The 26,245-nt window shown below is 39.7% G+C and overlaps 1 protein-coding gene and 1 pseudogene across 1 annotated transcript in view; one reads left to right on the forward strand and one right to left on the reverse strand.

Annotated features, from left to right (window-relative positions):
• Window positions 1-26,245, forward strand: part of CCNY (cyclin Y) — a 235,029-nt gene that overhangs the window by 4,733 nt on the left and 204,051 nt on the right. The window lies entirely within an intron of this gene.
• On the reverse strand, window positions 16,697-18,095 carry LOC121496903 (annotated as a pseudogene).

Here is a 26,245-nt window from a genome sequence, read left to right on the forward strand (position 1 = left end):
TGACTGCTTACAGTCTTGGTTCATGCCTCCTTCTTTTCAGTGAGGCCTTCCTCACCACCTCCTTTAACATCTCTCCTGTTACCTCATCAGCAGTTCTAGTATACATTCTCTGAAATACTGTTTCTTTCTTAGAAATCATCTGTAATATACATTGTAAGTATATACATATATAATAACTATTTTTATCTACTACTATGTAAATTTCAATAGAACATTTTTGTTTGCTGTTGTAACCTAAGTGCCTTTTACCCTGAAGACGCTCTGTATTTGAATGAATGAGTGAAGCCAACAACTTAAGGATGTTGGAGTCAAAGTAACATCATGTGTATTTATTGCATGAGAAAAGCAGGAGGGAAGTAGAGAAAGACCAAGACTTGTAATAATGAAAGTAGAGTGGATATGAAACTTTTTGGTTTTGTTTGTGTTTTAACCTGAGAGTAGGGTGAAATCCTGAAAATGAAGCTTAAAGGTTATAAAGCATAACAAAAGAAAAAAAAAAAAAACTAACCTGAAATAAACCATGGCTAATGGTAGTCTGTTTAACAACGTGATATATTTAGTTTTTTTTTCCTTATCTGTTCAGATGAATGGCTTTAGCTGTGGCCTTACATCCTTAAAGATCAAAATGAGGCCAAAATGCTTTATAGACCAAAAAGTACTAATAAACATATGCAATGTTTATGCATATGCATAAATATGCATACACATATGCATATTGCAACATAGGCAATTTAGCCACTCTTGGTGATTTTCTTTATTAAATGTGAAGTGTTCTAGGATATACAGCAATTAGTGTTTTAACTTCCTATAGTCAGAGAAACTAGAAGCCTAAGGGGCTTATCCTAGGTCTGGGAAGGGTAGCTAGAAAAAAAATGCACTCACTGTTACAAGAGTTGGGGGAGAAAGAAGCAATTTATAATCTAAGCACGTTATTTTATTAGCTTAAATGACTGATCTTGGTTTCTTTGGGTATATGCAGTGTCATCTCTTTGGATTTCTTCTTGTGTCTCAGACCCACTGACCATTTCCAGCCTGATGGGCAAAACTCTATCTGTGGATTTTCATTCCATACTAAGATATATTAGCTGCACTGCCTGCAAGATTTGTGGAGACACTCTGACTGAGCATGGACTGACATGTATTAGGCAGATTGGAGAGGTGCATGTTAAAGGTTTGCGGAGGGGGCCATTCTCCAAAGCACTGATGAGGAATCCACAACCTTTACTTAGTTATTTTCCTTTCTAGTTTAGAGTCTTGGAGTCATTTACTCTCACCCTCATTTTACAGATAAGTAAACTGAATCTTGGAGAGGTACAGTTTCCTGCCCAGTTCATGCAGAGCATGGACAAGGGTAGTAGAATTTACTGTGTGCTAACTTTGGCCCAAGTGCTATGCTAATTACTTGACCTGTGTTATCTTTTTTAATCTTTATATCATTCTTCCTGTTTTACAGGGGAGAAAATTGAGACTGGAATGGTTAAGAAATTTGCTCACGGTCTCATAGCTAGTTAGTGTCAGGGTTAGGATTCAATCTATTACTTGCGAGAGCTCCACATCTCAACGGCCCTGTGACAGCTAGTTAGGGAATGACCTGGGTCTAGAAACTGACCCCTGTCCTTGTGCCTGGCCCGTGTCCACTTTGCTTTAAAACATTCATTCATCGTCTGTACGCTTTGAGCTAGCAATACTTTGTGATTAGGATTTTTACTTTTCTGCCTGCTTTTTGAAAGAGGCAAAGATTAAATAATTTTGTAGAATGGTAGATTTTCTCACCCTTTTCTACAAAGCGGAGTGTCTTTATTATCTTTTTTTTTTTTTTTTTTGAAAGTCTTTATTATCTTAAGGAGATAAATTACTTTCACATTTCTGGCTGAAGTTAACACAAAGATTGAATTCATTCCTATCTAGGAAGGGGTAGAACCAAACGGAAAGAAATAAGGTGTAAGACATGTGAGTGGCATTGAAATTCTGTTTTAGTCACACCAGGTCAGGGATGTAGCTCCAAGTATGTCATATTGGGCTTACTTTCAGGAAGCAGCATTTGGTATTTTTCACAAGAGTGCTCTTGATGGTATCATGCTTGTCATACCTCAAAGGATGAATCCTTTCATGAGTCAACATATAGGCAGCAGAGGTGAGTCCATAGTAGCTGATATCATGCATTCAGTATCATTTTCAGCTTGTAGTTGGAAGGAAGGAGAGAGTTCATGTTCCCTGCCACATTTTGCATCATCTTGGAACATTGAGTAGTTTGTTGCTGGGAGTCTTGGTCAGAAACCGTTTCTTCTCTGTGCTCTGAGACTCAACTGTATTCTGCCCTGTGTCTCCTGAAGAATGAGGTAGGACTTAATAAGGATAAATCCAGGACAGGGTCTTCTTAATATGGGACCTCCATCTTGCTGAGCCTCACTTTCCTCGCTGCTTGAGAAGAATGTGCTTAAAATTACTGCCTAGCCTTATACCCTGAGGTACCTAAAATAAAAACCAAAATGAGGCTAAAATGCTTAATAAATCAGAAAGTACTCGATGAATGTATGTTATTATGAACACAGTACTCATGTTGATGTTCTTGCATGAAATATTGTGTTGCAAGATCTACAGCAACTGTGTTTGAACTTTCCATAAGCAGAGAAGCTAGAAGCCTGAGGGGCTCATCCTAACAGAGACATCAGTGTAGTGAGGGTTCATAAGATGGTGCCAGAAGGATAAATGGAATTTTAAAGTGGATAGGATGAGGTTATATAGAGCTGTATGACCTTGAATGGGAAGCTTGCTGGCTGTAGAAGTTGGAATAGGAATACGACTCTTTCAAACATTTATTGGTTTTCTGGGTTGCATCTCTCCAGAGTCACACCATGGTGTCATATAGTGAGCAGTGGTACTCCTGAAGGGAATGGAGCCCACCCAGCTGGTCCGCTGACTGTGTCATGGGAAGGAAGTTCCTAGGAATGGTAATATGTATCCTTAAGTGAAGGCTGAGGGAAGGGTGCTTTTTTTTTTTTTTTAATTCTTCAGAGAAGGTTTTAAGGCATAAATTTATTGTATTAAAATACTGCTTTAAGTAAAGGAGAATTCATGCACTGAAAAATGAGCTCAAATAGCCCAAAACAGGTTATTGGCTGTTTGTAGCCATTTCTTTCCAGAAGTCTAGCTAGATTCACAATTGCAGAGAGCTCTAACCCACTTTTCCTTTCCTTTTCTTGGCCCATTTATGCTGTTTGTAGTTGTTTTCTATGGCTCTTTTACTTCTTCTAGTGCCTCTTTTTGCTGTCTGCCTCTTGGAGGAAAGGGATGTTTCAAAGCTTCAATTGAGGGTTGACTCACAAATTGACAGATACTTCAGATCAACAAGATTTTGCCTGGAAAGTCTTGGTGAATTTGAGAAAAGAGATCATCTCAGGGGTTGGTTAGCTACAGACTACTACACTCTGGACATCTCTGTTACCTTGCCAGGAAGGTTGCTTTAAAATACTGGATTGGAAAACCTTGAAGTCTTTTTTTCTTCACCTTTGTCAGAATATTGACATTTTATATATTAATTTTGATTTTGTCAAGAACTTTTATTTTTTTATTTTTTATTTTAAGGGACTTTTATTTTTTTTTTTATTTTTATTTTTTTTTGGAACTTTTATTTTTGATTTGTTTTTTTAGTATGGCCAAAAAGTTGAACATAAGTAATAAAAAGGGAGTTCTAAAATATTTGGACGATGCTAACATTTCTGGGCTAAGTGTCTACTTTCCCATAGTTATACTACTTTGATAAAAAATTATTGTTAAGTTGGTTAACAATAATCTGTAGCCACATTACCTACTACATATAATTTTAATTCCTGGGTCATCACTTTGTGATCTTTACTCCCTACTTGGGATATAGCGGGGCTTCATTGGGTATGATAATTGTGGGTTCCATGCTCAGCATAGCTTTACTAGCATCTGTAGACATGTCAGCTGGCTTTTGGCACTGAGAAAAGTACAGCAGGAGTACACTAAAGATAATTGTTAGCAACTGCAATTGCATCCTTGCCAGTTTGCTTTGTGAGCCTTGTAGAAAATCTTAGTTGGATGATGAAATGCAAGTCACTTCTATTTTGGACACCTCTGATTATAGACCTTCTGGCTTTAAGGAGGAAGTATAGGAAATACCCTGCATGAGAGTTCATATGTAATATAGCTGTGTGTTGCAAACCCGTGGATGTGTTTAAAACATTTTATAAACAGATTCTTTCCTGTGATTGGTTGCTTCTGTTCTTGGTGGGCAAAAAGGGAAAAAGAAGTTATTAAAAGTATTTTGATTATATTTGGTAAACTCTTTGTTTCACTGCAAATTTACCATTAATCAGAGGAATTAGTGCATGCATGGATGGGTTAAAACATCTGTTTTTTGTCTCTCAAGAAAAGATTTCACTCTAAATTTAGCATTCTGTCCATTAGTGAATCTACAGTTTTTAAGGATATTAATTGATTACATCTATTCCATTAAGTGTAATCATAATCATCCTTTAAGCTATCTCTGGCTTTTAGGTATGGATCCAGACTTTTTTTTTTTTTTTAATTTTTATTTATTTATGATAGTCACACACACACACACACACACACACACACACACACACACAGACAGAGAGAGGCAGAGACACAGGCAGAGGGAGAAGCAGGCTCCATGCACCGGGAGCCAGACGTGGGATTCGATCCGGGGTCTCCAGGATCGCGCCCTGGGCCAAAGGCAGGCGCCAAACCGCTGCGCCACCCAGGGACCCCTGGATCCAGACTTTGTATAGTTGCTTAAAAGAGTAGGTTTTAGGGCTTCTGTGTACCTAGTCAAAGTCCAGGTTGAGAAATGAAGTTGTGATACCATGTTTAATTCAGTTTCAAAAATTTCAAACTCACAAATTCATCAGAGATTATTTACAGTGAGGATTACTTTTGAAAGTTTATATGGGTAATTTTATTTTCCCACAGCCTCCAGCTATGTGTAAGTGATGGACTGTTATTTTGATGTGTAGTTTTGCTTGAAAAACTAGCATGGGTAAAACAGGGTTTATTATAGCATTAGAGATCACCTTCTGCCTCCTGAAAGCTAAAGTTGATGTTACTGAAGAGATACAGATCGTTTATTCACTTTAACTTGAGCATATATTTGATCCTTTTCTAAATAAAATAAATCTGTCTGATTTTTTTTCCATTTCTTTAATTTTGTAGAAGTGCAGAGGAAGCCTAGCAAAGCTGGTATTCAAATGTGTGACTTTTAAGTATTAACCACTTAGGGATAAATTTAAGAGATGGGAAACATATTCTTGCTTTGCAAACCATTTGCTTCTGTGGAAGATGGTTTTTTTTCTGACAGGCCATGTATCTTAAGCACCATGCAAGCTCTTTGAGCACGCTTGGCTGTTTGTAGAGCTCTCTTCTGCAGTAGGAGGGTTACTTGGTAACTCAAGTTAGGAAGCTGTTGGCAGCCTCTGGGTGTTGAGCAGAGGAGGTGGGGAGGAACTGTGGCAGCATCGTTAAGATGGGACCCAGGTGCAAGACAGCACAGCATGCCTTGTAATAGCCTAGCAAGGCCCTGAGACGTAAGAAATAGGCATCAGAAGTGGATTGGTTGCTTTTATATTGGGTGATGTTTGGGTGCCTCTGCATCGTTGAGAATGATTTGAGATGGATAGTAAGCCTGGCAGTGACTTTCAGAATTGAGAGAGATGTTCTGCTGGGAGAGGAATTCTGACATGAAACCAGAAAACTTGATATCCAGACAATATTTTTTTCTTTCATTTAACTAATAAGTATTTTTGAGAGAACATTTGTTGAGTTTTTTGAAAATGAAATTTATTATTGTGCCTGGGTATTTATAAGACAACACTGTGATAGGACTAGAAGGAAAGAATGAAAGGAATTGTGGGAAGGAGTGTTTGGCTGAAGTGAAAATTTGGCTGAGTTACCTTTGAAAGGCTCATGTCAGTAGGTAAGTGTGACATTAGTTTGCTAGATGGCAGCCAGCTACCTCCACGTAGGCATGGCTTAATGCAGCCTTGTCCTTTCCCCCCAGTCGCCATTGTTCTCAGATTAGATCTGTGTATTCACTTTGGGCATGGAATGTTGATAGTTCAAGGCATCAGATGAATGCTTTTCCCTTTTCTTTCTGTATCTGGCTTTAATTAATATGATTCGAAATACGGTGTCAAACTGCAATATTGATGTCCAGTAGAGAAGGACAGTCTATAAATTGCCTATATAATTTTTGGTTTTTTAGTCCTCACAGTAACATTCATAAATGGGTTTTATCTTGTTTAGTCATATTCACGTGTGAAAGTATGTTCACTGAGCCTAGCTTCTTAGTGTAAAATTCAGGAACCAGTAAAGCAGTAGTAAAGCAGGAGTCTTAAGCTATATCAGAGTTTCTCAACCTTGGCATTGATATTTTGGACAGGATAATTCTTTGTTGGTGATGAGGGCTGCCCTGTCCATTGTAAGATATTTAGCAGCATCACTGCATCTACTCAGTAGATGCTGGTAGCATCTTCCTATCCCCAGTCGTGACACCAAACATGTCTCCTTGCATTGCCAAATATAATTTCCCTAAGGAGGCAACTCTCCTTCTACTTCCCCTGAGAACCATTGAATTCAAGGTGAAAAGGAAACAGTAAAGCAACTTCCAAATGGTTTGCTGTGTCCCTGGCTTTGACACATTCAGGCAGGGGGTGGGGGTGGGGTGGGGTGTAGAACTTCATAGACTCTAGGCTGCGCAGCTCCAAGGGGTGATCTGGACTTGATGTGATCTATGCTCTGCCCTCCTCCCCCAGCTTTGCAAAGGGTTGCATTGTTCATTTGAACTCATTAGAACTAGCATCCTGTTCTAAGATGGACAGGAAAGACGTTGCTTGCAAATCTAACAATGGCTGGTTAGGATAGCTTTCTGTGTGTACCAGAAGGTGTGTAAATTCTTTACTTGAATTCAAAAATGAATTAAAAAAATCACTTAATTTTCTTCCTTTATGATTTCTCTTCTTTTCTTTTCTTTTTCCTCTAGTTTCTCTTTCTTTTTAGTGTAATATACAAAAAGGTATGGTAAGTTTTTCTTCTTTTAGCCAACAGTTTTTATTTTTTACTCAGTTTTAAAAATCAGCTAGTTCTGTGTGTGGGTTTTCATATTTTATAGTACTAACAGTAGACTTTCCTTTTGAGAATCTGTTTTGATGAGGAATACAAAAATGGAATGCCTGTTAGAAGCTGTAATTCTTTGATCTGTGTTTTCTGCAGTAGCTTTGGCTGGGTTTGACAAGTGTTCAGTACAATTTAGTATTTTTGTGGACCTTTTGAAATCTCAACCAACAGCTTGACGACGTGGCCTCCTGAGGTGAACAGAATGGGTGTTTGATTCAGCTGTCTGATATTTAAGAACATCTTAGAAACCTTGGGGGACAAAAAACCTCTTGGTTGCATCTGTGTTGCATTGTTATACTCTTAAGGAAACATATTTAGGGAGGTACCTATTTCAGTTATTTGATTTCAGGAGTCACTTTCTTTACCTGAGGGCACTTCTGCTGGAATAAGGAAATGCTGGTATTGGCTTCTTGAAATAGAGGTTGAAGATTCAACTCTTGATTTGTAGCTTATCTAGAGGAAAAATGCTCCAAAAAATGTGGTGGTGCTGTATTCCTGACAGACATTTCCTCTAAAAATATTTGAACTCAAAATGTCAGTCCCTTAGATATAAAAGTGTAAAGATACAAATGGAAGTGACTTGAAAAAAAATTTTTTTTAAAAAGATTTTATTTATTAGAGAGAGAGAGAGCATGCATAAGTGGTGGGCAGAGGGAGAAGCAGACTCCCCAATGAGCAGGGATCCCAGTGCGGGGCTCCATCCCAGGACCCCCAGGATCAGGACCTGAGCTGAAGGCAGATGCTCAACCGACTGAGCCATCCAGGCACCCCTGGAAGTGATTAATGAAGTTGAAGATATTTTCCAAAAGCCTGAGGTTTGAAAATGTATAGTCAAGCCCTTCTGTGTCCATATAGCACCTATTATTTGTTAGGAAATGTTATCATTATAAAAGTACAGCTATTCATTTAGAGAGGTGGTTTTCAGCACCCTTGTTAGAAAACACAGGGAAACTGGGTTGCTGGAGCCATTAGTCTGAGATTGAAAAGGCTCTTGGGAGAATGGTGGGAAGACCAAGTCCTCGGTGCTGTGACTATTTCTGGGGCTGTCAGTGTCTGCAGAACCATTTAGTAGCATTATTGGGAGTCATAAGAAGGAACCGCTTCTTGTTCATTTGGCACACCTGGAAGGGATATGGAAGATAAACTCATTAGATCATATTAAGCCATGCAGAAACAGCTAGACCTTGGTTATATTCTCTCTTTTCTTTTTGTATTCTCCAAAGTGACATTAAGTATTATTTTAAGGGTGAATCTAAAGTTTAACCAACCCTAGTGTATATGCCTGTTGCCATGAAATGAAGTCTCTCAGGGAAGGTCTAGCCTTACCCAAGTTAAATGTATTGAGTTCTTTCATTTGGTTTTCAAATGCAAATGTATACAAAGCCTATTTGCACGAAATGAAAATAGGACAAAACATATTTTGTACTACTTACATAAGGGCTCTTAGCATGGGGACCAGGGGCATAAATCTGAAACAGAAAATTATGGTTATAGAATATTTAAGATATTTTCATTTTAAGCATACAAAAGCATTGGAACAAGATGAACAAAAATGCTTCTTGTTAGGTGCCTTTAGAGGACCTCTTTTGGTGAATGGGTAACTAGCTCATTATTAAGGTATTGTGAGTAAAGGGGTATTTATAATGAATGGAAATTATATTCTCTTAATAAAGACCAATGCTGCTTTGAATGTCTTTAGCTTAACATTTTTTGGAGCCATTTCTCATTGTACAGTTTGGTGTTTCAGTTTAGCCAGCTTATGATGGGAATGATCACAGAGATCTAAGTTAGCTGTGTTGTTTGTTTCTGACTGTCTAAATAATTCATCTTATTTTCAGTACTGTTATAAGATAGATGCTTGGTATATGTTTTTTTGGCCTTTATTTCACTTTTTTTATTCCATTTTTTTATCTAGAATACTTGTCTCTTGCTATTGATTTTTTATTTGAAAATAACCGTTAATCCTGATGGTGGGATCAGTGTGTGAGGTGGCTGAAAACTGAGCACAAAATTATTATTACTATTTTTTCCCGGAGTCCAGAAGTGGTGACAGGTTTTCATTTGGATTTCTCGCTGTAGATAAAGAGATTGTATTAAGCAGAATGCTATTACTGTAAGGGCCTAGGTCAGCAGAGAAGTTACAGGAATTCCTTTCCTTTTAAATTAACATTTTAGTAAGTGGTAAATCCCTTATGTGGAAATGATTCTAGAATGTGTTCTCTTCAACCACAGAGAGAAGATGTTGGAGAGAAAATGGAATTCAGTAGGCAAGTCTTGGCTGAGAGATGCTTATTTTCTAATGCTTAAGGGGGGAATTCGGTGCCTGCAATGAGGCTCAGAGTCATGGCTACTGTGGTCAGTCCATAGGTGTGCTGGCTCTGCAGAGGGGCCATTTTTAAGAAGTGTGAGAATTTGATTGCCTCCCACCCCCGCAGGAGTTTAAGGTTCAGTTCTTCATTAGGTCAACAAACAAAAAGTTCCTCCCAAGTACTAAGTTCCATGTTCCCCACTGGATGCTGGGAATGCAAGATCAATATAACTTGGACCTTGCCCTTAAGGTCCTAATGATCTTTTAAGGGGAGACAGATATGCAAATGGATGATTGCAGTATACAGAGATAGAAGGGCAGCCAGAATGATTACCTCTGTCCTGGTTGATGAGGAGATGTGGTCAGAGAAGGCTATGGCAAGGGCAAGAGGGATGGGAGTGGGGAAGAGGCAGGAAGTGTGCTGCAGGCAGAAGGAAACTCTGTTTTTGAAAGGTGCCAGGGTGGATTGGCACATAGGTTAATTCTGAAGTCAGAACAGAATGTGGAACTTGTTGGTGGCTTAATTCCCAAACATCTTATGTAATGAATTATGCACATTAAGAAGACATTGATTCTAAAAGATTTCATAATTGATGGATGTGGAGACCAGTTTTGTGCATTTTGCATACATTCTGGATTTTGTAAAATGACTACTCAAAGGTATAATGTGGGAGAGAGAATAGATGTTTTCAGACCTGTGAAAGCAGTATACTGCTTTTGTTGAGTATGAGAAAATAGCCTTTATAGAATCCTAGAACATTCATACAATCAAGTACCATAGAGATCCTCACTTTACAGATAACAGCAGTGGTGCTAAGAGGGATTGCTCCTCAGCATCACACAACTAGTGACAGCGTGGTAGCTGCCTCCCCTCAGAGCAAGTGTTGTGAAAGAAAGCATGAGAGACCTGCAAGATCGAAGACACAGCTGTTTTATGATCCAAGTTTGGAAGTAATATTCCATCATAGCTTGCTTGTTAGAATTAAATCCCTAAAATCCAACCTACATTCAAGGGAATGGTGTTACACAAGAATGTGAATACCTAGAGATACTTTAGGGACTGTATTGGAGACTCCTTACCACAAGCATTAATTAAAACTTCTTTTGGTTGTAGCAGAAGTCCCCTAAAACTGATTTGGGTGGGGAACCGGGGAGGGAAGTATTATTGGAAGTGTATGAGGATATTTTTATAGAAGGCAATGGCGCAGAACATACCTGAGTCTTACTTGGAATTGGGAGTTAGATAGCTTGTAGGAACTGAGGCAGCTATTTCTTTCAATATTTTACTTTTAAATTCTCTTGTCAGTTTTAATTGATCTTATCTTTCTCTATGTCTATTTATTTTTCTGTGAATCTTTATTATAAAATAGCTTTTTTTTCTTCCTCTATACATGGTAGCAAATGGCTACCTCAATGTCTTCAATTCTAGGTCCGCAAAAGACTGACTAGAAGCTCTGTTCCAATTTCCTAAGAGAAATGATTGAGTTCACTTAGATTAGTTGATAGGATGGCTCCCCCTGTGAAAGGTGTCCAGTCATCTATGACATGGTGAAGGTCAAGGTTGAGTATGGACAGGAAGACTTACCATTGTTTGTTGTGGGGAATGAATACAAGGGGTGAGGTTGGAGAGGATAGTAAATGGTTGGGGGAAGCCCAGTGAAGGACAGTTAGAAGTAATTTTCTCATATTTTGTTTTTAAAATACATGTTTTGGTTTTCCTAAGACATTCCCAATATACTCCCAAAATAGTAGACCTAAGATGAATTAATTTAGGTAAAACTCAGCGGGGAGTTCATTTTTGACAAGACCAACCTTAGCAGAAAAACATGATTGTTTATATTAAGAAATTAACAGAAATGTTTTTGAGACTTTTGTTAACTCGAAAGCTAGAAGATCAGTAAGTTTTGAATAAAATTACAATTTATTTCTCTTTCTTTTTGAACTTGCCCCTTATAAATTTCAGATTTATCTACTTTTTACAAAACATTCTTATGCTGTGAACATCTGTCAACTTTCCTTCAACCTTCCTATCTTAGATTTTTTTTTTAGCAGTTTATGTAACTTGAAATTAGCATTTCTCTTCTGTTCTAAAACTGCCCATTTAGTGTCTTCACATAAACTATGCTTTTGGCTCTAATTGATTTAAATAAATTATAAAGAAGCAAAGATTTTTATTGACATTTTTGCATATTTACTTCCATAGCATTTAAAAACAGTGCATACTTTGACATAGCTGTAAAATATTTTTTTTTTTAAAGATTTTATTTATTTATTCATGAGAGACACACAGAGAGAAAGAAGCAGAGACACACAGGCAGGGGGAGAAGCAGGCCCCATGCAGGGAGCCCAACATGGGACTCCATCCCGGGTCTCCAGGATCACACCCCGGGCCAAAGGTGGCACTAAACCGCTGAGCCATCTGGGCTGCCCAGCTGTAAAATATTTTGTATTATGAAGATAGACACTGAAGGCCTTTCCTGGGTATAATTTTCTTTTTGCTTTGTAGATTAATCAGGTGATTAGTTTTGAGTTTTGTCCTTAGAGTTTGATTTGAGCAGTCCAGTAGTAGCAGCAATTAAAGCAGATTAAGTATGTGGTAAATGCTAACCTTTATATATGTTAAAGCATTGTTTTGTTGATTAAAAGTTGAGACTGACATAGTTGTCTGGGAATTGCTGTGTGGTAGATAGCTCTCTTAACAGCTCTCAGAAGTCTCTGAGTGGGGAAGCTGGTGGTGTATATTGAATGGGGGAAGCAAGGCAAGTGCCGCTGGGGCAGGGTGGATGTGGAGACCAGAAGAGTGATTCTGATTATGGCAGGGTCCACTTAACTTGGGTTCAGTAGGTTTGTTGGGTGGTGTTGCTCTGGAAAAATCTACTCCAATTATTATCCTAATGTATTACTCACATAATACACCATTATTGTAGATTTAGATTTGGTAATAGTGCTATTTCCTGTTAGAATCTGGTAGAGAAAAAAGACTCTGTATTGCGGTTGCAGGAATCTCTGGGAAGATGGAGCAAGTTTCTCTGGCTTATTATTATTAATTGCTTCTTTTGCTTTACTCTCTTCAGGCTGTTCTTTCTTATAATCCTGTCTCTTTCCCCTTAACAGATGTGGAGTTGATCATGTCACTGTCCTGCGTAAAAACCTACTTTGGCTCCTATTGTAGTTAGAGTGAAGCACAAACTCCTCCTCATGGCTCACAGTCATTATTCTGTCCCTGCTTGCCACATAAATCTCCTTTCTCATATAGCGACTCCAGCCACAAGGACTTACTTGATGTTTGTCACACTACCAAGCTTGTCCTGGTCCAAGGTCTGTGCACTTGTTATAGCTTCTACTTTGCAAGATCTTCCCAAAGATAACTACCTTGTTGGCTCCTGGGCAACCTGTGTGTCACCTCCTCGGGGGTCTATCCCTAGAAACACAATTCAGGGAAAGGAACTCTCATCACTGTGGCAGTTCTATCATTTTCTTACCTCACTTTGTTTGCCTATTTGTTGTCTGTCTCCCCCAGAATATAAACTCCATTAGGATAGGAACAGTGTGTGTCCTGCCCATCATAATATTCTCATTATCTAGGACAGTCCTTGGCACATAGTAGTTGCTCAGTAAATATTTGAACAACTAGAGATACTGCATTCATTTTACAGCTAGTAAACATTTCTTTTTGTTTTACAACCTTGGCATTTTTAAAGGGAACAGGCCAGTTATTTTGTAAAATATCACTCAATTTGGGTTTGTCTGATGTTTTTTCTTGATTAGGTTCAGGTTGTATGTACATTTTTGGCAGGAATACCACAGAAGTGATACATGAAGAGGCACATGCTGTTTGTCTCATCATTGGTGATGTTGATTTTTTGCTTGGTTAAGGAGTGGTACCATTCAGGTTTCTTCAGTGTAATGTAGCTTTAATTAATAATAATAATAAGTAATTTGTGGGGAAATTGAGACTATGTAAGTATTCTATTTCTTATCAAACTTTCACTCATTAGTTGTAATGTCCATTAATAATTTTTTAGTTCCTTCTCTGTTTTTTGGTAGGCAGTGTAAGGAAGAGCTCTTCCTTCTCCCCATTTGTATAAAAATCAGTATGGAGTCATGGATTCTTATTTGGTGAGTTGTAGTCTCTTCTTATTTTTTTGTTGCTTAACTTGTCCCAGATTTGGTGGTAGGAGCCTCTTTAAACTGGTTCCTTTCCAAACTATATTCCTTAGATATGTCCTTATTGTTCCTGAGCACTTCCTTAGTTTCTGGCAGGATTTTTGCTTTGTAGAAATCATTTTTCTCTTGGTGTGGGAAAAAAAATTTTCTTCCCTCTTAAAAAATATGGATGTAATGTTTTCCTTATAGAACATCACATAGTATCAGTAGCAAATCATGATTCCTGAAAATGTGACCTTAAATAAATCTCTTTTTTTTAAACTGTCATGATTTTGCTTGTTGTTTCTATGAAATCAAAGAGTAGCACCTTATCTGCTTGTAGCTCAGGGACTAAATGACATGTGGTCAGCAATACTTACTGAGTACTGCCAATGCATAATGCTATCTATCTGGAGCTGATAAAATTATATAGGAAAGTAGAAAAGAACATGTCTCTGCTTTCTTTTTCTTTTTTTCTTTAAAGATTTTATTTATTCATGAGAGACAGAGAGAGAGAGAGGCAGAGACACAGGCAGAGGGAGAAGCAGGCTTCCTGCAGGGTGCCCGGTGCGGGACTCCATCCCAGGACCCCGGGATCACGTCTTGAGCCAAAGGCAGATGCTCAACCACTGAGCCACCCAGGCGCCCCTGTATCTGCTCTTAAGGATGGGTTTAGTGCAGGAAGGTAAGGCTATATACCGCACATAAGAACGAGTGAAATTGAGAAGGTGAATTTTAACAACTGTCTGCTTTATCCCGCTCACATGTAAAGATTACCATTTGGTTTGTAACAGTAGTCTCAAGAACTTGGTGCCATTTGTGACTACTTGTTGAACTCACACCTGTAAGACAAGGCAAGGCCAAGGCCTGACCAATTTTATCAGTAAAGAAAAAAAAAATTACTTTTAGATTTAGGTGGTTGATTACCTACAAACAGAAAAAAGAATAAGTGAAAGGTGCCAGCTTCCTGTAATCTTTTTCCAACATACCAAGCAGTGTATTGGCATGTGTCACAGGATACACTACTGCCAGGAAGCCAAGTCTAGATTGCAGCTAAGTGGGTTTATATTTTGGAACTCTATTTGGTGCGGAGTGGAGGAATGTGCAGAGAGGCAGTGAGAACCCAGAACCCAGGAGGCAGTGAGAACCCATCTCATGGCAGCCACCAGAGAGACAGGGAGGCTAATGGGAGATGGCTTTGCTGTGTGTGATCTGAATGTTGCCTCCCTGCCCTGTTCAGTGTTGCAATCTTAACACTACTATTGGTCCTTTGGGAGGACCTTAAGTTCTGATGATGGTGCCCTCAGGATTGGGATTAGTACCTTATAATAAAAGAGACTCCAAAGAGATCCTTAGCCACTTCTACCATGTGAGGACACAGAAGTCTGCAACCCAGAAAAGGGGCCTCACCCAACCATGCTGGCACCCTGATCTTCGACTTCTACCTTCCAGAACTGTTAGACATAAATATGTGTTGTTTGTAAGCTATCCACTTGTGATATTTTGTTAATAGCAGTATAGATGGACTAAGACAACCTCTTAGTGGCTCCTTAGACCCCTTCCCCCCTCCTGTGATACAGGAGGATCGTAGGATATTCCTCCAAGTCATATCAGCTGTGGTTCAGATCTTGTCTACATGGACTATTTGGATAAATGCAGGGTGTCTGGGGCACCATGGCAGAGCATTCTTCTGTACCTCTTTTCATTTTGTGATGTGATTGATAACTCCACACAAAATAGTTGTATTGCCTCTAATTGTCCTTCAAGCTGTTGTATTTCGCATTGTCCTGTCCCACCTGTATACAGGTCTATCCTGTAATAAGCTATTATGTGAATGTGTATAAGGTTGTTCTGAGAGCCTTTGTTCTCTCTACTCTATTCTTCACATCTAATCTAAATTCATGGATGTTAGAGTGCCTGGGTGGCTCAGTCGGTTAAGGTTTGCCTTCGTTTCAGGTCCTGATCTCAGGGTCCTGGGATCCAGCTCCACATTGGGCTCCCTGCTCAGTGGGGAACTTGCTTCTTCATCTCCTCTGCCTGCCACTCCTCCTGCTTATGCTCTCTGTCAAATAAATAAAATCTTAAAAAAAAAATTATAGATGCCATTTGCTTGAAAATCCTAGGTTAGGCTATCCATGATATATACAGAGTCACTGGATTTCTGCAAACATTGTCATTTTAAACAACTGTGTGTGTGTTTTTAATTGTGGCAAAGTTATACATAACCGTAAAACCATTTTTCAGTGTATAGTTCAGAGCCATTTAGGTACATTGACATTGTTGTACAGGCATCAGCACTGTCATTCCCCAGAACTTTCTCATTTTCCTAAACTGAAACTCTGTACTTACTAAATAATAATTCCATCTCCGTCTTCTCCCCCTGGCTACCTTTTTGCTTTCTGTCTTTTTCCTGACTGCTCCCAGTATCTCATATATGTACCCCCATATACAATACCTGTCTTTTATGATTGGATTATTTCACTTAGCATAATGTCAGGGTATAGCATCTATCAGAATTTCATTCCTTTTTAAGGTGGAATAATATTCCATTATATGTATATATCACATTTTGTGTACTCATCTGTCGATGGACATTTGGATTCCTTCCATCTTTTAACTATCGTGAGTAATGTTGCTGCAAAAGTGGCTGTATAAACGTCTGCTTGGGTCCTTGCTTTTAATTCTTTTGGGTATATATCCAGAAATGGAGTTGCTGGAAGGATCTGTGTTTTGATACTTAATTTTTGGTGAATCTGTGTTACCATTTAAGCTTAAATGTGATATGGATAAGATTGATCCAGAAGCTGAACTGTCAAATTGTATTTACCTTTATGAGACCAAAATGAATGATTTTGTTTTTAAAGACAATATTTGTTATTTCCTTGATTACAGAAGCAGCATATTCACTGTAGAAAATTTAGAGAAGCCTATAGAAAAATATTACCTATAATCCCACCATGCAGAGCAATGCTTTTTTTAAAGTATTTTACACTATTACTTTATATTAATATGAACAAAACACCCTAATGATATGTGTAGATACATGCATCTTTTAATTAATTAATTAATTAATTAATTAATTAATTGGGTGTCTGATCTTATTTATTTTGTCACTCTTAGAAAATCTCATTTTTGACTGGACTCAGACTTAGAGGTAGAAGCTCTCAGAGAGGACAGCCTCCGTCTCTTGGCAATCTGTTCCTGGCATTTTTCTTTGGCCTCCTTCATTCTCTTGGCCAAAAGTTTAGCATATTCTGCAGTCTTTTCCTTATTTTTCTTAGTACGCTGTTTCGTCAAAGCAATACGCCGACGTTTGTGTTGGAGGACGCGTGGAGTATCAAGACGCTGAATCTTGGGTGCTTTGGTTCTAGGTTTCTTAACTTCTTTGTTTAGGGGCTTTCTAACAACATACTGGCAGACATCGTCTTCTTTTGACAGATTAAAAAGCTTTCGGATTCTGCTGGCTCTTTTGGGCCCCAGGCGACGAGGCACAGTAGTATCAGTGAGTCCAGGAATATCCTTCTCCCCTTTTTTTTTACAATAACCAAATTGAGAACACTGAGATTGGCATCCACAATGCAACCCCAAACAGATTTGCGCTTCCTCTCTCCAGTCTTCCTGGGTCCGCAGCAGGAATGCCCCTTACTCAGCAGCAGGCAGACACGGCCATGGGTTCATGGGGGAGCCTTGTTTGTCATTGCCACCACTGATTCGCAACACGTAACCCTTCCATTCCTCGCGCAGAGCATCGGCAGCAACTTCTATGGCCATACGCTTCTCATAAAAGGTACGCAGTTTGCGCTCCTCATCCACTTCCATGAGTTTCTGGCAGCCAGTAGCTGGGAAAGAGATGTTCAGCTTCATCCTGAAGCGGCCTACCCTACATGTATCTGTTAAAAAAAAAATACAGGTTTATGGGTCAGAAAGCAAGTTTATGTGGTGGTAGATTACTAAAATACAGGTATTTTTCATCTGTTTATTCACTGGTTCATATCTCTCAAATACATTTATTTTGTATTTGTATATAGACTTAGATGTGTATTTCTTTCAATTTGGGGTCATGGAGGATGTGGGGGCGATCTGGCTGTGACATCTGTCACTCCATTGACCACCATAGTTGATTTGACTGAGCTGGCTGGCTAGGTTGGTGTCCCCTTCCCTCCTTACTGCTCTGTGTGCATCCCTCCTGAAGCTACGCTTGGCTGAAGAGGACCACCTTCCCTGATAGAGGAGGACTATTCTGTCAAGGGTATAGGAGTAGCTGCACTCCCCTGCTAGAACCTCCAAACAAGCCTTTGAATTGGAGTAATGCTGTAACTATGACCTCCTAATTTTCTTTTTCTCTTATTATAAAATAATAATTCTAATAATTCGAAATAATCTTTCGTAAATTAACATTACTATATGTTGTACTTTTTATTTTATTATTTTTATTTTTAAAAGATTTTATTTATTTATTCATGAGAGATACAGAGACACAGGCAGAGGGAGAAGCAGGCCCCATGCAGGGAGCCCGATGTGGGACTCGATCCCAGGTCCCCAGGATCACACCCCAGGCTAAAGGTGGTGTTAAACCACTAAGCCACCAGGGCTGCCCCAGGTTGTACTTTTTAAAAGATTTTTGTTATTTATTAGAGGGAGAGAGAGAGAGAGAGAGAGAGAGAGCGCGCGCACAAGCAGGGGAGGGGCAGAGGGAAAGGGTAGAAGCAGACTCTGCTGAACCGGGAGCCCAAAGGAGGTCTCAATCCCAAAACCCAGAGCTAAAGGCAGACACAACCTACTGAGCCACCCAGTTGCTGCAAGTATATCAGTTCTGTAACTTATTTAGATTGCTCACGACAATACTAATTTTGGTAGCATTGAATCTAAGAATTTAGATTTTTGTCCTTTAGGTTTTTCTTTCTTTTTAAAAACCTCTTAAATAATATATTTGCATGTCTTTTTTTTTCTTTTTTTCTTTTGTATTTTTTTATTGGAGTTCAATTTGCCAACATATAGGATAACACCCAGTGCTCATCCCGTCAAGTGCCCCCCTCAGTGCCCATCACCTGGTCACCCCATCCCCCACCTGCCTCCCCTTGCACTACACCTTGTTCATTTCCCAGAGTTAGGAGTCTCTCCTGTCCTGTCTCCCTCTCTGATATTTCCCACTCATTTTCTCTCCTTTCCCCTTCAATCCCATTCACTATTTTTTATATGCCCTGAATGAATGAAACCATATATTTGTCCTTCTCCAATTGACTTACTTCACTCAGCATAATACCCTCCAGTTCCATCCACATTGAAGCAAATGGTGGGTATTCATTGTTTCTAATGGCTGAATAATATTCCATCGTATATACAGACCACATCTTCTTTATCCATTCAACCTTTCTTGTTAATTTTCCCCATTCTCACTGGTGTGAGGTGGTATCTCATTGTGGTTTTGATTTGTATTTCCCTGATGGCAAGTGATGCAGAGCATTTTCTCATGTGCATGTTGGCCATGTCCATGTCTTCCTCTGTGAGATTTCTCTTCATGTCTTTTGCCCATTTCATGATTGGATTGTTTGTTTCTTTGGTGTTGAGTTTAATAAGTTCTTTATAGATCTTGGAAACAAGCCCTTTATCTGATACGTCATTTGCAAATATCTTCTCCCATTCTGTAGGTTGTCTTTTAGTTTTGTTGACTGTATCCTTTGCTGTGCAAAAGCTTCTTATCTTGATGAAGTCCCAGTAGTTCATTTTTGCTTTTGTTTCTTTTGCCTTTCTGGATGTATCTTGTAAGAAGTTGCTGTGGCCAAGTTCAAAAAGGGTGTTGCCTGTGTTCTCCTCTAGGATTTTGATGGACTCTTGTCTCACATTTAGATCTCTCATCCATTTTGAGTTTATCTTTGTGTATGGTGAAAGAGAGTGGTCCAGTTTCATTCTTCTGCTTGTGGATGTCCAATTTTCCCAGCACCATCTATTGAAGAGACTGTCTTTCTTCCAATGGATAGTCTTTCCTACTTTATCGAATATTAGTTGACCATAAAGTTCAGGGTCCACTTCTGGATTCTCTATTCTGTTCCATTGATCTATGTGTCTATTTTTGTGCCAGTACCACACTGTCTTGATGACCACAGCTTTGTAGTACAACCTGAAATATGGCATTGTGATGCCCCCAGCTGTGGTTTTCTTTTTTAAAATTCCCCTGGCTATTCGGGGTCTTTTCTGATTCCACACAAATCTTAAAATAATTTGTTCTAACTCTCTGAAGAAAGTCCATGGTATTTTGATAGGGATTGCATTAAACGTGTAAATTGCCCTGGGTAACATTGACATTTTCACAATATTAATTCTGCCAATCCATGAGCATGGAATATTTTTCCATCTCTTTGTGTCTTCCTCAATTTCTTTCAGAAGTGTTCTATAGTTTTTAGGGTATAGATCCTTTACCTCTCTGGTTAGGTTTATTCCTAGGTATCTTATGCTTTGGGGTGCAATTGTAAATGGGATTGACCCCTTAATTTCTCTTTCCTCAGTCTCATTGTTAGTGTATAGAAATGCCATTGATTTCTGGGCGTTGATTTTGTATCCTGCCACGCTACCAAATTGCTGTATGAGTTCTAGCAATCTTGGGGTGGAGGCTTTTGAGTTTTCTATGTAGAGTATCATGTCATCGGCGAAGAGGGAGAGTTTGACTTCTTCTTTGCCAATTTGAATGCCCTTAAGGTCTTTTTGTTGTCTGATTGCTGAGGCGAGGACTTCCAGAACTATGTTGAATAGCAGTGGTGAGAGTGGACATCCCTGTCTTGTTCCTGATCTTAGGGGAAAGGCTCCCAGTGCTTCCCCATTGAGAATGATATTTGCTGTGGGCTTTTCGTAGATGGCTTTTAAGATGTCGAGGAAAGTTCCCTCTATCCCTACACTCTGAAGGGTTTTGATCAGGAATGGATGCTGTATTTTGTCAGATGCTTTCTCTGCATCTAATGAGAGGATCATATGGTTCTTGGTTTTTCTCTTGCTGATATGATGAATCACACTGATTGTTTTATGAGTGTTGAACCAGCCTTGTGTCCCAGGGATAAATCCTACTTGGTCATGGTGGATAATTTTCTGAATGTGTTGTTGGATCCTATTGGCTAGTATCTTGTTGAGAATTTTTGCATCCATGTTCATCAGGGATATTGGTCTGTAATTCTCCTTTTTGGTGGGGTCTTTGTCTGGTTTCGGAATTAAGGTGATGCTGGCCTCATAGAACGAGTTTGGAAGTACTCCATCTCTTTCTATCTTTCCAAACAGCTTTAGTAGAATAGGTATGATTTCTTCTTTAACGTTTGATAGAATTCCCCTGGGAAGCCATCTGGCCCTGGACTCTTGTGTCTTGGGAGGTTTTTGATGACTGCTTCAATTTCCTCCCTGGTTATTGGCCTGTTCAGGTTTTCTATTTCTTCCTGCTCCAGTTTTGGTAGTTTGTGGCTTTCCAGGAATGCGTCCATTTCTTCTAGATTGCCTAATTTATTGGCGTAGAGCTGTTCATAATATGTTTTTAAAATCGTTTGTATTTCCTTGGTGTTGGTAGTGATCTCTCCTTTCTCATTCATGATTTTATTAATTTGAGTCTTCTCTCTTCTTTTTAATAAGGTTGGCTAATGGTTTATCTATCTTATTAATTCTTTCAAAGAACCAACTCCTGGTTCTGTTGATATGTTCCACAGTTCTTTTGGTCTCGATTTCATTTAGTTCTGCTTGAATTTTAATTAACTGTCTTCTTCTGCTGGGGGTGGGGTCCATTTGTTGCTTTTTCTCTAGCTCCTTTATGTGTAAGGTGAGCTTTTGTATTTGAGTTCTTTCCAGTTTTTGAATGGATGCTTGTATTGCGATGTATTTCCCCCTCAGGACTGCTTTTGCTGCATCCCAAAGATTTTGAACGGTTGTATCTTCATTCTCATTAGTTTCCATGAATCTTTTTAATTCTTCCTTAATTTCCTGGTTGACCTTTTCATCTTTTAGCAGGATGGTCCTTAACCTCCACGTGTTTGTGGTCCTTCCAAACTTCTTGTTGTGATTAAGTTCTAATTTCAAGGCATATGGTCTGAGAATATACAGGGGACTATCCTGATCTTTTGATATCGGTTCAGACCCGATTTGTGACCCAGTATGTGGTCTATTCTGGAGAAAGTTCCATGTGCACTTGAGAAGAATGTGAATTCAGTTGAGTTTGGATGTAAAGTTCTGTAGATATCTGTGAAATCCATCTGGTCCAGTGTATCATTTAAAGCTCTCGTTTCTTTGGATATGTTGTGCTTAGAAGACTTATCTAGTATAGAAAGAGCTAGATTGAAGTCACCAAGTATAAGTGTATTATTATCAAAGTATTTCTTCAGTTTGGTTATTAATTGGTTTAAATATTTGGCAGCTCCCACATTCAGGGCATATATATTGAGGATTGTTACGTCCTCTTGTTGGATAGATCCTTTGAGTATGAGATAGTGCCCCTCTTCATCTCTCACTATAGTCTTCGGGGTAAATTTTAGTTTATCTGATATAAGGATGGCTACCCCTGCTTTCTTTTGAGGACCATTTGAATGGTAAATGGTTCTCCAACCTTTTATTTTCAGGTTGTAGGTGTCCTTCTGTCTAAAATGAGTCTCTTGTGGACAGCAAATAGATGGGTCCAGCTTTTTTATCCAGTCTGAAACCCTGCGCCTTTTGATGGGGTCATTAAGCCCGTTCATGTTCAGAGTTACTATTGATAGATATGAGTTTAGTGTCATCATATCTACTCAGTCCTTGTTTTTGTGGATTGCTCCACTGAACTTCTTCTTAACGGGGAATTTTAAGAGTTCCCCTTAAAATTTCTTGCAGAGCTGGTTTGGAGGTTACATATTCTTTCAGTTCCTGCCTGTCTTGGAAGCTCTTTATCTCTCCTTCCATTTTGAATGAGAGTCTTGCTGGATAAAGTATTCTTGGTTGCATGTTCTTCTCAGTTAGGACCCTGAATATATCCTGCCAGCCCTTTCTGGCCTGCCAGGTCTCTGTGGAGAGGTCTGCTGTTACCCTAATATTCCTCCCCATAAAAGTCAGGGACTTTTTTTCTCTTGCTGCTTTAAGGATCTTCTCCTTATCTTTGGAATTTGCAAGCTTCACTATTAAATGTCGAGGTGTTGAACGGTTTTTGTTGATTTTAGGGGGGGATCTCACTATTTCCTGGATCTGAATGCCTGTTTCCCTTCCCAGATTCGGAAAGTTTTCAGCTAGGATTTGTTCAAATACATATTCTGGCCCTCTGTCCCTTTCGGCGCCCTCGGGAACCCCAATTAAATGTAGGTTTTTCTTCCTCAGGCTGTCATTTATTTCCCTTAATCTATCCTCATGGTCTTTTAATTGCCTCTTTTTTCCTCAGTTTCCCTCTTTGCCATCAACTTGTCTTCTATGTCACTCACTCATTTTTCCACCTCGTTAAGCCTTGTTGTTAGGACGTCTAGCTTGGATTGCATCTCATTTAATTGATTTTTCATTTCTGCCTGATTGGATCTAAATTCTGCAGTCATGAAGTCTCTTGAGTCTTTTATGCTTTTTTCTAGAGCCACCAGTAGCTATAATAGTGCTTCTGAATTGGCTTTCTGACATTGAATTGTAATCCAGATTTTGTAACTCTGTGGGAGAGACGACTGTTTCTGATTCTTTCTTTTGAGATGAGGTTTTCCTTCTAGTCATTTTGCTCAGTGCAGAGTGGCCAAAAACAAGTTGTATTGGGAAAAGGAGAAAAAGAGAGAGAGAGAAGGAAAGAAAAGAGAAAAAGTAAAAAGAGAAAGAAGAAAAAAAGGGAAAAAAGAGAAGAAAAAGAGAAAGAAAAAGAAAGAAAGGTGAGGGAAAAAAAAAGGGGTGGGGGAAGCAATCAGAAATCAAAAAGAAAGAAAGAAAAAAAAAACACAAAACAAAACAGAAAAACCCAAAAACCACGGGGCAGTATCCTCTGATTCTGTATACTTTAAGTCCCTTGACTTCCCCTGGAACTGGTCCGTCTAGCTGGTCTTCTGGGGGAGGGGCCTGCTGTGCTGATTTTCAGGTGTTAGCACTTGGGGGAGCTGCTCTGCCCCTGCCTGGTGCAGGGCTCAGTGGGGGCTGTTCACCCCTTTAGGTCCCAGGAGGAACAACCGCAGTGGCAGCGGCCAGCTCTGCAGCCCTGGAGTCAGCTCCCGCAGTAGCTCCGGGGCTCTCCGTCTGCAGGGCCTGGAGGCTCTGGGGCGGGGCCGCTGATCTGCTCGGCTCGGGGCAGGAGCGTCCTCGCTGTCCTGGGCCCTCCCGGCCTCTGCCTGTCCCCGGGGGAGGCCGGATCCTGGGCTGTGTCCCGGCGCCCTGTGCTCCGGCGCCTGCGCTGTTGGATTCGCGCTCCCGCCCCACAGCCCCCTCTGCGGAGCCACCGCCCGAGCCCCTCCGAGCTGCTCCGGGTCCCGCCGTGCGCGCTGCAGCCCTTAGGGAGCTCCGCGCTCTCTCCCGGGCGTAGGTGCCTGTTAGTGTCCCCGGGAGCCCGAGGGCATCCCCGCCCTCCTGGGTCCTGCTCTAACTCCCTGCGGGCCCCTTTCCACCGGGAAGGTTGGTGCAGCTCCTGCTCCTCGGGGCCGGGGCTCTCCTGTCCTGGGGACACTCGCCCCGGCCTCAGCCCCGCTCCTCGTGGGGCCCCTCCCCCTTGGAGGCCTTTTGTGTCTTTATTTCTTTTTCCCCATCTTCCTTCCTTAATGGAAGCACGAACTCTTCTCACTGTAGCATTCCAGCTGGTCTCTCTTTAAATCTCAGGCCGAATTCGTAGATTTTCAGGATGATTTGAAGGTTATCTAGGGAAGTTGGTGGGGACAGGTGATTTGGGGACCCCACTCTTCCGCCGTCTTGCCCCTCCTCCTATTCTCATGTCTTTGGAGGCATTTCCTTAGGAAGCATTTCTAAAGGTCAATTTTTTTGAGGCAAAGGAATAAAACTTGACAAGTAGTAGGTAGGAATTTAAAAAAAAAACTGCTTGTTATTTTTCAGGTATATGTGGGTAATTTGTAATGTAGGTTTGAGAATTGTCAGTTTGCTTACTGAAATCTTCATTGATTAATTAAAAAATAATATTGAACATATACTGAGGACCATAATAGTTTATTAAATACACAAGTTATTACAAAGATACATGAGATATGGCCTCTGATTCCAGGTCACTAAATTTGAAAAGGTCGTGAAATTCTAATTGTGAAAGATGAGAAGTATACACGTTATCGTTTAAGGTACTGTATCATAAGTACTGCATTAGTTAAAAAAGTAGATGCTAAAATCAACCAAAAAGCATGTGCTGTAAGATATCAAATGTGGCAGAGATACCTTTGGCCTCATGTGATCTAAGATAGCTTCATGGAAGAATGGGTTGGGCTGGGTCTTTTGGGTGGGTGGTTCTTGTGAAAATGTAATACATTTCAGATAGATGGGGAATAACAATAGGAAAGGCCTAGAGGTGGGGAAACTACAGGATTTATTTGGGTCATGGTGAATGGAGTCAGTTCATTCTCAGAAGAGGGGAATAATAGTCTGGACAAGTCTTGGGCCTGTCGCAGCCTAACGAGTTCATGTGTAGGGTCCTGAATGCCAAGTTAGGGAGTGTCAGGTTTTTTGGGTAGTAGGTTCAGTTGATCAAAGTGGCCCTAGGAAGGTTAATATGTTGGAGACATGAGAACTAGATGGGAATGGGAAAAGATTGGAAACAGTAAAGATCAGTGGCGTTGGTTCACTGAGAAAGTCTGAGTGTGGGATAGTTGGATTGGAAAGGAAGTTCTCCATAGAAGCCATCCTGCTGCTGCCATACTCCCCTCCCCCCACTCTGACAGTGCAAATGTGCTAAGAGTCAGAGCACAGACTTTACAAAAGTCTTTGTATTCCCCACCCACCTGATACTGAGTAGTTATGAAATCGTCGTTGAAAGAAATGAATGAAGCAGCAATATAATTTTGTGCCTAATGGTATAAGAGAAAGGAATGAGTCAGAGTTGACCCTGCATCTTTGGGGACTGAATGCTGTTGTAGTGAGGGGAGGTTGGAGAAGTAAGGAGGAAGAATTGGCTTTGAAAAGGGAGAAGGTGAAATTTTTGAGTTTAGGCAGGCTTATTCAGTCTTTTTCAGTGGAAGTGATAAAGAGGTTTTCTAAAATTCATCTTATAGACTTGCTGTTAATAAAATTTTCTAATCCAGGCAATGTGGAAAGATCTGAATGTTCTCATCCCCAGATTGGTGTCGAAGAGATGATGGGAGGATCCAGATTTATAACTAGTTTCCTTGATGAGAGATGTATGTTAACAGTGCTTTTGTGGTTTGAGATTTTTGATCTCTTATCTCATATGACTTCTGGTCTTTTAGCCCTTTCACCCAATATTCCCCATCCTTCTGAAGAAGAGAACAGGCAGGCAGGTGTGAGATTGAAGTACTCACATTTAACAATTGTTTTTTTTTTTTGAATTCTTGTCTTTAGGTTATTCAAGCTGCCATTTTTCTACATAACACCAAAATGGAAAGTTGACTAAATTTTCCATTGTATTTGTCTCTCATGTAATGAGATATGCCAATTTTTGACCACCAGACATATGTTTTTAAATTGGTTAAAAATGTTATGTGTTTAACTAATTTAAAAATATTTTGTGATAGAAGA

Source organism: Vulpes lagopus, chromosome 8 (genome assembly GCF_018345385.1).
Source record: "Vulpes lagopus strain Blue_001 chromosome 8, ASM1834538v1, whole genome shotgun sequence".
Classification (NCBI taxonomy): domain Eukaryota; kingdom Metazoa; phylum Chordata; class Mammalia; order Carnivora; family Canidae; genus Vulpes; species Vulpes lagopus.